The sequence below is a fragment of the Myotis daubentonii genome, chromosome 8 (assembly GCF_963259705.1).
Source record: "Myotis daubentonii chromosome 8, mMyoDau2.1, whole genome shotgun sequence".
In the NCBI taxonomy this organism is placed as follows: domain Eukaryota; kingdom Metazoa; phylum Chordata; class Mammalia; order Chiroptera; family Vespertilionidae; genus Myotis; species Myotis daubentonii.
The window spans coordinates 34,182,954-34,193,975 of record NC_081847.1 but is presented as its reverse complement, the minus strand read 5'-3'; positions in this window follow the sequence as shown (position 1 = coordinate 34,193,975).

Sequence of the window (11,022 nt, the reverse complement as noted above, 5' to 3'; positions counted from 1 at the left end):
TCGATTCCGGTCAAGGGCATGGTCAGGACTCGCACAGGAGGCGGCCGGTCAATTTGTTTCTCTCACAATTGATGTGAGAGAAACGCTAATAGGCGGACTCCCCAGGAGGAGGGAGGAGGTGCACCTCATGAAGTTCCAAGTGGCTGAGACCTGAGATGGGTCGGGGAGAGGTCTGGGAAAGCGGGCGGGCCTGGAGGCGGGACCTGCCGCAGGCGCTCCGACCCACCCGCTTACAGGAGCGGGCTTGATTGCCCCCTGGTGGCCGGGGAATGCGACCTGAAAGCCACTCCCACCCCAAGACACCTCCCTGCAGGCCTGTCTCCTGCCTGGCCAGCGTTCTCTGGTGTCAGTCCTTCCTGCTCACCTGAAGGACGTCTGCACTTCCAACCCTTGGGTTCTCCCGGGGCTCAGGATCACCATTCTTAGTTCAAGACCAAAGCCTCCAGCTTCCCACCCACCTCTACGTCTGCGAAGTGTCCCCGGCCCTTAACCTAACCATTCAAGTCCCCTCCCCAGGTTCTTGATATCCTTCCAGAAACTCTTTTCACACACAGGCAAATATATAGCTATCAATACAGTTTGGGGGTTTTTTTTTAACACAAAAGGTAACAGACTGTGCCTTGCTTTTTAAAAATCATCACCCGAGGATATTTTTCCATTGATTTTTAGAGAGATTGGAAGAGAGGGGGAAAGAGAGAAATATTGATGTGAGAGAAACAAATCAATTGCCGCCTCTTAGGCAAATCCTGACCATGCCCTTGACCGGAATCAAACCCTTCAGTCCACAAGCCAATGCTCTACCCACTGAGCCAAACCAGCTAAGGCTATAAATGGTTTTTTCTTTTGTTTTTGTTTTTAATATATTTTATTGATTTTTTACAGAGAGGAAGGGAAAGAGATAGAGAGTTAGAAACATCGATGAAAGAGAAACATCGATCAGCTGCCTCCTGCACATCTCCTACTGGGGATGTGCCTGCAACCCAGGTACATGCCCCTGACCGGAATCGAACCCGGGACCCCTCAGTCCGCAGGCCAACGCTCTATCCACTGAGCCAAAACGGTTTCGGCATATAAATGGTTTTTTAAATATATCTTTTAGCAAGGCAAGGATTGAAAGTTAACTTTGACTTCTTTGCATGCTTCTGAATTCTATAAAAGTTTAAAATAATGATTGTATGCATTTCTGTGCAATTTTTAAAAATTAACAAGTCATGCAGAAAAATCAGGTCTTATATCATGATCAAATTCATTACATAATGTCCTGCTCTGCATTTTTCTCTCTCTACCACCACAGCCTTTGTCATGAGGCAAAAATAACAAGAACTTTTTCTTAATACAAAGAAGATAGAAATTAACTCATATGATCTCTATAAATTTGTCTTCTTTGATTTTTAATAACTATCCATGCACTAATGTTAGAATTTTGGGCATATGGAGTATCAATTCCCTCCTTAATTATTTAAACCATTCCATTTCAGTAGGTTCACACATGTATAAGTAGCTTGAATAATTCCATGAGAAAGAGCCTTATGAATTCTTATGAAATTTAAATGGTTTTACAATAAAGCCAATCTTAAATTTTGGGGAAGCCATTATTAAAACTCTAACGTACTGAAGGCAGGGGTGGGAGGGAAGAAATCAACCAAAGACCTTATATGCATATATGCATAACCCATGGATACAGACAATAGGGTAGTGGAGACCTGGGGCGGGTACAGGGTCGGGCTGGAAGGGGTCAATGGGGGAAAAAGGGACATATGTAATACTTTCAACAATAAATATTTAATTAAAAAACAACAAATAACAAAACACTAAGGTATTGAGAAAATGGACATAAAGTAAGAAAAAAGTCATCTGAAAATAAAGACTATAAACATAATGTAGTGGCCTAGAAAAAAAACTGTGCCCTGTCCTATTACATTGTAAAAATAATAACGATAAATAAAAATAACGTCAAGGCCTTATTGGCAAACCATGTATGTGGTGGAACACCCCACTGCAGCTGCTTGGCCCACGCTTTTAGGCACATCAATCTCACCTAGGCTTTGTGCTAAGCCCCCTGGGCCCCTGGAAAACAAACTCTAGTGGCTCCATGGACTTTGTGGAGGGCGCGTGGCCTTCCCAGGGCAGTGGCCATGTGCTCTGGGCCGACCACTGCAGTAGTTGTCCAGGAGGGAAGAGCCCAAGCTTGGTGGTGCTCAGCTCCTCCTGGTAGAGCAGCTGGGGACAGGAGCAACAGGTGCGTGTAGTGGTTAAGAACAAGACTCTGCAACTAGACTGCCTGGGGGTAGCTGGGTGCCCTTGGACAGTGGGTGTTTTCTGCCTCAGAGATCCCAGACTTGAAGCTGAAGAAGCTGGAGCTGGCTGTCCAAAAAGCAAAAGGGCACAGAAAAGAAAAAACAGCCCATTCTCTCTGGGCAAAGGATTAGGAAAGGAACAACCTAGCAAGACAGAAATTTTTTAGACAATAACAGCTCTACTACGGCCCTATCCACATCAGCAAAGGCCAAGTGGGGAGCCTAGATTTCCAGCTTCATGGGTCAAAGTATTCAACTACCCCACCAATGTAGGGTATTGTGAGAGAAGGCCAAAGCTTTGATCTCTGCTGGCCATTAATGAGCCCTACCCTGCCACACCCTTCCCCACAATGTCTGTAGAAAACACTTTGGGAGCCTGGAATTCCACCCCTACCTGACAATACAAAAGTGGGTAAAGAAACATAAAGGAAGACAAGGTTTCTATGTTTCACTCAAATTAGAAAACTGATGACACCAGTAGACTGTGATAAGTTATATATATGTACTATAACAGCTACAGCAACCACTACAAAAGCTATACAGAGACACTAAAAAAACCCCACTATTGCCCGGGTCAGTGTGGCTCAGTCGGTTGGGCATAGTCCCGTGCACCAAAGGGTTGTTGGCTCCATTCCTAGTCAAGGCATTTGACTGGGTTGCCTGCTCGAACCCTGATGGGGTGAGTGCAGGAAGCAGCCAATCCATGTTTCATTCTCACATTGATGTTTCTCTCTCTCCCTCTCCCTTCTTCTCTCTCTAAAAATCAATTTTAAAATCTTTATTAAAAAATATAACAGTATAGATAATTTGAATTCTAAAAAATAAATATCAACCCTCAGGAAGGCAGAAAAAAAAGAAAGACAGTGAAATGAATAACAGAGAGAACACACAGAAAACAAACCAAAAAAATTGAGAGCCCAGCCAGTGTGGCTCAGTAGTTGAACCAGGAGGTCATGGTTCAATTCCCAGTCAGGCTCAGTCTCCAGTGTGGGGCATGCACACTGAAATCAATAAAAATATTTTTTAAATTGGGAGATATGTCTTAACCTATCAATAATTATATTAAGTATAAATCTATAAGAAACTTAATTTAAATATATAGGCAGATTGAAAGAAAAAGGATAAGAAAAGATATATCATGCAATCACCAATCAAAGGAAAGCAGCAAAAACTGATGAAACTAAAAAGAGAAACAGGCAAATCTACAATTAATACCCCTCTCTCAACACTTAATAGGACAGTTAGACAGAAAAATCACCAGCAATATAGAACTCAAGACACCATCAACAAACAGGATCCAATTAACACTTATCAAACACTCAACACATTCTTTCCAAATGCCCACTAAGTGTATACCAAGATGGATCATATTCTGGGCTGTAAAAGAAAACTCAATAAATTTAAAAGGATTTAAATCACAAAAGGTATGTTCTCTGACCACACTGGAATCAAACTAGAAATTAATAACAGAAAGATAACGGAAAATCTCCAAACACTAGGAAACTAAACAACACATTTCTAAATAATTCATGGGTCAAAAAAGGAAGTCCCCAGGGAAATTTTTAAATTGCATTGAATTGAATAAAATTAAAATACAACATATCAAATATTGTGGGACATGGTTAAAGCAGTGTTGAGAGGGAACTTTATGCAAGAAATGTGTACATCACAAAAGAATAATAGCCTTAAGACAATAGCATAAGCTTCCACCTCAAGACCTATGTGGCGGGGGCGGGGGCGGGGGGGAGCAAAGCAAAGTAAGCTCAGAGCAAGCAGAGGAAGAAGGTTGTAAAGACAAAAACAGATCGGGGAAATTTGGAGACATGAAATAATGAAGAACTCTGATTAAGGCAACTGCATAGGTAACTATAAAAGGAGTATTACTGTATTTTCAGTTTGTAACTCTCTTTATTCCCTACATGATTTAAAATACAAATGCATAAAAAATGTTACAAATCTGCCCAGCTGGCATGATTCAATGGTTGAGCATTGACCTATGAACCAGGAGGTCACAGTTCAATTCCCGGTCAGGGCATATGACCAGGTTGTGGGCTCAATCCCCAGTGTGGGGTGTGCAGGAGGCAGCCGATCAATGATTCTCTCTCATCATTAATGTTTCTTTATATATATATATATATATATATATATATTATTGATTTTTTACAGAGAGGAAGGGAGAGGGACAGAGAGTCAGAAACATCAATGAGAGAGAAACATAGACCAGCTGCCTCCTGCACACCTCCCACTGGGGATGTGCCCGCAACCAAGGTACATGCCCTTGACCGGAATCAAACCCGGCACCCTTCAGTCCGCAGGCCGACGCTCTATCCACTGAGCCAAACCGGTTTGGCTCATCATTGATGTTTCTTTTTTTTTTTTTTTTTTTAATTAAATCTTTATTGTTCAGATTATTACATTTGTTCCTTTTTTTCCCCCCCCATAACTCCCCTCCTCCCAGTTCCCGCCCCACCCTCCGCCCTCACTCCCCACCCACTGTCCTCATCCATAGGTGCACGATTTTTGTCCAGTCTCTTCCCACATCTCCCACACCCCTTTCCCCCGCAAGAATAGGCAGTCCATTCCCTTTCTATGTCCCTGATTCTATTATAATCAACAGTTCATTCTGTTCATCAGATTATTTATTCACTTGATTCTTAGATTCACTTGTTGATAGATGCATATTTGTTGTTCATAATTTGTATCTTTACCTTTTTCTTCCTCTTCCTCTTCTTAAAGGATACCTTTCAGCATTTCATATAATCCTGGTTTGGTGGTGATGAACTCCTTTAGCTTTTCCTTATCTGTGAAGCTCTTTATCTGACCTTCAATTCTGAATGATAGCTTTGCTGGATAAAGTAATCTTGGTTGTAGGTTCTTGGTATTCATCACTTTGAATATTTCTTGCCACTCCCTTCTGGCCTGCAAAGTTTCTGTTGAGAAATCAGCTGACAGTCGTATGGGTATTCCCTTGTAGGTAACTGAGTTTCTTTCTCTTGCTGTTTTTAAGATTCTCTCTTTATCTTTTGCTCTTGGCATTTTAATTATGATGTGTCTTGGTGTGGTCCTCTTTGGATTCTTTTTGCTTGGGGTTCTCCGTGCTTCTTGGACCTGTAAGTCCATTTCTTTCACCAGGTGGGGGAAGTTTTCTGTCATTATTTCTTCAAATAGGTTTTCAATATCTTGCTCTCTCTCATCTTCTGGCACCCCTATAATTCTGATGTTGGTATGCTTGAAGCTGTCCCAGAGGCTCCTTACACTATCCTCGCATTTTTGGATTCTTTTTTCATTTTGCTTTTCTGGTTGGATGTTTTTTGCTTCCTCGCATTTCAAATCATTGACTTGATTCTTGCGCTCCTCTGGTCTGCTGTTGGGCGTCTGTATAATATTCGTTATTTCAGTCCATGTGTGCTTAATTTCTAGTTGGTTCCCCAATATAAGATCGAGGGTCTTATTAGTTTTCGTGTAGATCTCATTAAGTTTATCGGCAGCTTCTAAACAGTTCTTGAGAGACCTTAAAAGTGTGGTTCTGAACTCTATTTCTTCCATTGACAATTTTGTCCTGTTTCTTTGTCTCCGCATTTTGTTATGCTTCCTTGGTGCACCCCCTAGTGGTCTTTGTTCGGAGTCTTATAGATAAATCTTGATTGTTGTAGCTAATTCCAGGGAGGGTTTGACCTCCAGGCCAAGTGGCTATGAGAATCAGCTGTGTCAGCAGTGAGAGAACTTCTGTCCTCTAGGGAGGTGCTAATCTAGCCTTTGCCTGGGGCTATCCATCAAATGCCTCTGTGCAGGGCTTGGGCGGGGCGGGTCGCACAGGATCAACAGGGTGGGCCGGAGAGAGCAGTTATGGCGACTCTCAGTCCTGTCCCCAGGGGCTCTGCCTCTCTGAGTCCCAGCACCCGCTGCAAAGCTCGGAGAGAAAGCTGCACTCGCTCTGACCGAAGCCAGACAGTCCCACTTCTCCCGTTTGAGTCTGGGTCCCTAAAGACTCGCCCGGATCTGGAGCTCAGAGTCTGCGACTCCCTCCCGATTGAAAACGCCAACCTCGCCCTCCGCCACCAGCCCGCTCTGCGCACTCCGCACCTCAGAATTTGACTTCAGCACTGCGCCTCCTCTGAGTGTCCGTATGCGTTTCTCTTTCCTCCTAGTTGTAAGACTTCCACTCAGCCAGCGTTCCTGTGGTTCTGGGTGATGTCCGTTCCGTGTTTTAGTTTCACTTTTGAAGTAGTTGTTCAAAGCAGCAAACTCCGGCGTTAACCTATGCCGCCATCTTGGTTCTCCCTCTCCTCATCATTGATGTTTCTTATCTCTCTGTCCCTCTCCCTTCATCTCTAAAATCAATAAAAGATATTTTTAAAAAATTTTAAATCTATGTCAATGGGCACACAATGTATGAAGATATAATTTGTGACAAAGATAATACAAAGAGGGAGGTATGAAGCTATATAGCAGTTTTTGTATATTACCAAAGCTAAATTGACATAGATTCAAACTAGATTGTTATAAATTTCAGGTGTTAATTGTAATCCCTATGGTGGCTATTAAGAAAATACCTTTAAAGTATGCACAAAAGGCCCTAACCGGTTTGGCTCAGTGTATAGAGCATCAGCCTGCGGACTGAAGGATCCCAGGTTCGATCCTGGTCAAGGCCATGTACCTTGGTTGTGGGCATATCCCCAGTGTGGGGTGTGCAGGAGGCAGCTGATCGATGTTTCTCTCTCATCGATGTTTCTAACTCTCTATCCCTCTCCCTTCCTCTCTGTAAAAAAAAAAAATCAATAAAATATATATATTTTAAAAAGTATGCACAAAAGAAGTGAGAAGAAATAGCAGACTTAAGCAATACTATAAACCAATTAGACCTGACAGACAGATATGGACTGTCCACCACCAGCAGCAGAATACACATTGTTTAGTGCATATGAAATTTTCTCCAACATAGACTGTATGGTAGACTACAAAACAAGTCTTGATAAATTTAAAAGATTGAAATCATGTAATGTATCTTCTTTATCACAATGGAATAAAGCTAGAAATCAATGACAAAAGGAAAACTGGGAAATTCACAAATATGTGGAAATCGAACAACACACTGTTAAATAACCAATTAGTCAATGAAGAAATCACAAAGAAATTAGAAAATTCTTAGAGACAAATGAAAACACAGCATACCAAAACTTATGGGATTCAGTAAAAGCAGTGCTCAGAGGGAAATTTTTAGCAGTAAATACAATGTAGATGGATCAATTACTTAAAAGAAACAAGCTACCATATTCACCCAATATGAAATAGATCATTTAAATAGCCTTATAACAATTAAGGAAATTGAATTACTAATTTAAAAACTCTCACCCAAAACACTCGCCAGCCCCAGATTATGTCACTGGAGAATTCTACCAAATAGTTAAAGAAGAATTAACACTATGTCTACCCAATCTCTTCCAGAAAATAGAAGAGGAAGGAAGGGAATTACCCTAATATCAAAACTAGACAAAGATTCAGACGAGTCAACTCAATCTTTAGATCCTCATTCCAAGCAAATTCAAATAAACGAAACTTATGAGGCAATTAGGGAAATTTGTAAACTGACTGGATATTTGATATTAAGGAAAGATTAAGACTTTTTATGTATATTCATAATATTTTGCTTATATGTATTTAAATAGTCCTTATTGTTTAGAGACACATACTGAAATATTTATAGACTAGTGGCCCAGTGCACGAAATTTGTGCATTAGGAGGAGGGTGTTCCTCAGCCCAGCCTGCACCCTCTCCAATCTGGGAGCCCTTGGGGGATGTCCAACAGCCGGTTTAGGACAAATATATCCTCTCACAATTCGGGACCACTGGTTCCTAACCGCTCACCTGCCTGCCTGCCTGATTGCCCCTAACCACTCTGCCTGTCAGCCTGCTCGCTCCCAACTGCCCCCCCCCCTTGCTGGCCTGATTGCCCTGAACTGGCCCCTCTGCCAGCCTGCTCGCCCCCAACTGCCCCCCTGCCGGAATGCTTGCCCCAAACTGCCCCTCCCACTGGCCTGATCATGCCCAACTGCCCCCCACTGCTGGCCTGCTCACCCCCAAATGCACCCCCTACTGGCCTGATTGCCCCCAACTGCCCTCCCCGCCTGGCCTGATCACCCCTAGTCCCATTCCTGGGTCTGTGGGGGTGACCCAGGATGCCAAGCCTTCCTGCCCGCTCTCAGGCTGGCTCTGTGGCTCCAGCCGGCACCGCCATCTTTGTCACATCAATTTGCATATTCCCTCCTTATTGGCTGTGGGCACCACCATCTTTATCGCGAAGTGATGGTTAATTTGCATATTACTCTTTTATTAGATAGGATTTTTTATTTCAGAGAGGAAGGGAGAGGGGGAGAGAGAGGGAAATATCAATGATGAGAGAGAATCATTAATTGGCTGCCTCCTGAACCCCCCACAATGGGGATTAAGCCCACAACCAGGGACCAGGAATCAAACCATGACCTCCTGGTTCAAAGGTCAACACTCAACCATTGAGCCATGCCTGCCGGGCTGCATTCCTTTTTTGTTTTGTTTTTTTTTTACTGATTTGTCAGATCGGGTTTGTTGTTTTTTTTAAAACATATTAGAGAAATCAACCCTTTATCTCTCATACATATAAATACCTTTGAGTTCCTCACTTGTCTTTGGAATTTCTTCCTCTGGTTTTTACAGAAAATTCTACTATTCAAGATATTTTGACCCAAATGTTTTGACCTCATAGATGTGTTTACCAAAAGATTATTTTGACTGGGTTTTGAACCCAGTAATTTTTATCAGAATTACACTATTCTAATACATCAGGACAGAGTTTTATTGAGCAAGCTGCATGCAGACAATGTCTTTGATCAGTTATTTTATGCCAAAGTTAAAATCTTTCTAATGTTCCCTATTTTAAATTTAATCTTACAAAGTAATTTTTTCATGACAATCACATGGTTTCATGGAGTAAGTGCTACCAGGACTATTTTATTCTTTTCTCAGTCATTTTTAGTTCACATCCGATTTCACCAGTTTCCTGCCATTGTGCGTCATCTACTCTATTCATTATCTTTAATTGGTCCAATTTTTTCCAGGTCACATTTGATTATCTAAATGTCAAATTTTCATTGTTTGAATTTTAGTCAATTTCCAACTTAACATGGTCAGTTTTAGTTTCTGCCAACTTGATTTTGTGTTGGCTATTTCTACACCTGTGGTAGGGTGTATTCTTTACTCATAACTCTGCCTTCCTCCCCACACTCTCCATTTGCACTTGGATGGAGAACATTTTTTTGCCCATCGGTGTTGGGCTTGCCTGTGGGTGGCAGCCTATATTTCCCAAAGATGACCACAACGCTTCCCTGTCATAGCATCTCACATCTTATGTTGTGACCTTGATGTTTTCCCATCAAGTGGGGAGGTCTCTGTGCTCTCCCTCTTGCATCTGAGTGGAACTTGGTGAGTGCCTTGACAACAGAGTTTAGCAGAAGTGACATTATGTGTCTTCTAAGGCTAGGCCATAAAAAATGCAATACACTTCCCTCTTGCTCTCTTGGAACCAACCCACCACACTTTGAGGAAGCCCAAATAGCCCGCACAGAAAGACCACCTGAGGATGCTACAAAGAGGTGTTCTGGTTGACAGCCCCAAATGAGGTCCCAGCTGACAGCCAGCATCAACCACCAGATGTGAGTTAAAATACCACTAGAAGATTGTGGCCACAGCCTTTGAGCGTTTCCAGCTGAAGCTCCAGATATTCTAGAGCAGAAGCAAGCAGTTCCCATCATGCTCTGCCTGAATTCCGGACCTACAGAATCGGTAGGCATAATGTAATGGTTGTTTTATGCCTGTAGTTTTGGGGTGGTTTTTACCAACAGTCACAGAACACCATGACACTTGCTTTGGCCAGTAGAATGTGGTGCTGGTTCTGTGTGCTAGTTCTGAGGCTGGGCTTTAAGAGCATCATGTCGCCCTAGCCCGTTTGGCTCAGTGGATAGAGCATCGGCCTGTGGACTGAAAGGTCCTGGGTTCGATTCCGGTCAAGGGCACATGCCTGGGCTGTGGAGTCAATCCCCAGTAGGGGGCATGCAGGAGGCAGCCAATCAATGATCCTCTCTCATCATTGATGTTTCTATCTCTCTCTTCCTCTCCCTTCTTTTCTGAAATCATTAAAAATATTTTTAAGCCAGGACCGGTTTGGCTCAGTGGATAGAGCGTCGGCTTGCGGACTGAAAGGTCCCAGGTTCGATTCCGGTCAAGGGCATGTACCTGGGTTGCGGGCACATCCCCAGTAGGAGATGTGCAGGAGGCAGCTGATCAATGTTTCTCTCTCATTGATGTTTCTAACTATCTCTCTCCCTTCCTCTCTGTAAAAAATCAATAAAATATATTTTAAAAAAATATTTTTAAAAAGAGCATCATGTGTCCCCACTGTCTCTCTGCCCCCTCAGGAGTCTCTGACTCCTACCATGAGAAGAACATGGCCTGGATGCAGGTCCCAGAACAAGGAAACGAACGGAATAATCCTCAACCGAGTTGTTATGGGCTGAAATGTGGCCCCTACAAATTCATGTGCTGAAGCCCTAATCCCTCCTCCTTCAGAATGTGACACTATTTGAAGAGAGGACCTTTAAAGCGGTGATGAAGTTAAAATGAGGTCATCAGGGAAGCTCCTAGCCCACTCTGACGGGAGTCCTTGTAAGAAGAGGAAATCTGGATGCAGCAAGAC